Consider the following 1,090-nt stretch of genomic DNA (forward strand, 5'->3'; position numbering starts at 1 on the left):
AATAAAATAAACATCAACTACCTAGCACACAGGTACCTTTATCAAATTTACAATATTGTAAGCTTTCAGATAAGGTCATTGGATTCCCTGTTCCAAGCTCATTTTTCCTACAGATATTGATCTGAAGACATTCAGGTCGGACATAATTTGCATTTATCTCATCAGTCTGAGAGGTGCTTCAAAGTTCATAGATATGCCCCACCTCTTCTGACTAACACAAAAATGTTTGCATTATTACATGTGTGTGAGTGCATGTTAGCACTATCTATGTATGCATTTTAAAGCCCAAAAGCTATTCTCTCCCTAATAGAATTGGATTATTAACAGTGACACTTTATTTGCACCAAATTCATAACTTTTTTATCCTAACCATCAAACATCCACCTTATATTATTCACTTTATACAAGACATATTTTTATCATTTACTTTATTATCATTTATTCCAAAAGCTGCCTTAATGTTCTCCAGTGATATGCCTATAATGTAAAGTTATATATTTTTTCCGTAACAAACTAAACTTTAGTTAGCAGTAACACTGAAAAATAAATTATTTTATTTTCTAAAAGTATAGTATTGCAATATTAGTACTTTTTATAAAGAAAAATGCCCATAAATCTATTTCACATCAAATTATAAACCATGTTTATGTATTTTCAGAATACAGCAACTATCGACCAAACATACCACCAACACCAAAGTGCACACAGGAACAAGAAACGTATTTAGAGCCTGTATAACATGCTAATTCACAATTGCTGAACTATTATCTAATAATTTAATGACTTGCATAAAGTAATAATACATTTTTAAGCATATTATATATGTGTGTGTGTGTATATATATATATATATATATATATACACATGCACATACATATATACACACACACACACACACACATACATACATACATACATACATAATACAAATACATTATTGAAAGGCAATTTACAGCAGTATTTACCAAGAGATATTTCTTATAGACATGCTGTGTTTAAAAACACAATATATATTGGAGGGAGATGAAAGTCATCTTAGCAGTGGCTACAGAGAACATCTGATGCATTGTGACCTAGTTGGGCCTTATCA

The 1,090-nt window shown here is 30.3% G+C and overlaps 1 protein-coding gene across 1 annotated transcript in view; it reads left to right on the forward strand.

Moving 5' to 3' along the window:
* The window catches only part of LOC128249425 (uncharacterized), a 79,280-nt gene that overhangs the window by 50,569 nt on the left and 27,621 nt on the right, over nucleotides 1-1,090 (forward strand). The window lies entirely within an intron of this gene.

This window comes from Octopus bimaculoides, chromosome 14 (genome assembly GCF_001194135.2).
Source record: "Octopus bimaculoides isolate UCB-OBI-ISO-001 chromosome 14, ASM119413v2, whole genome shotgun sequence".
Classification (NCBI taxonomy): Eukaryota; Metazoa; Mollusca; class Cephalopoda; order Octopoda; family Octopodidae; genus Octopus; species Octopus bimaculoides.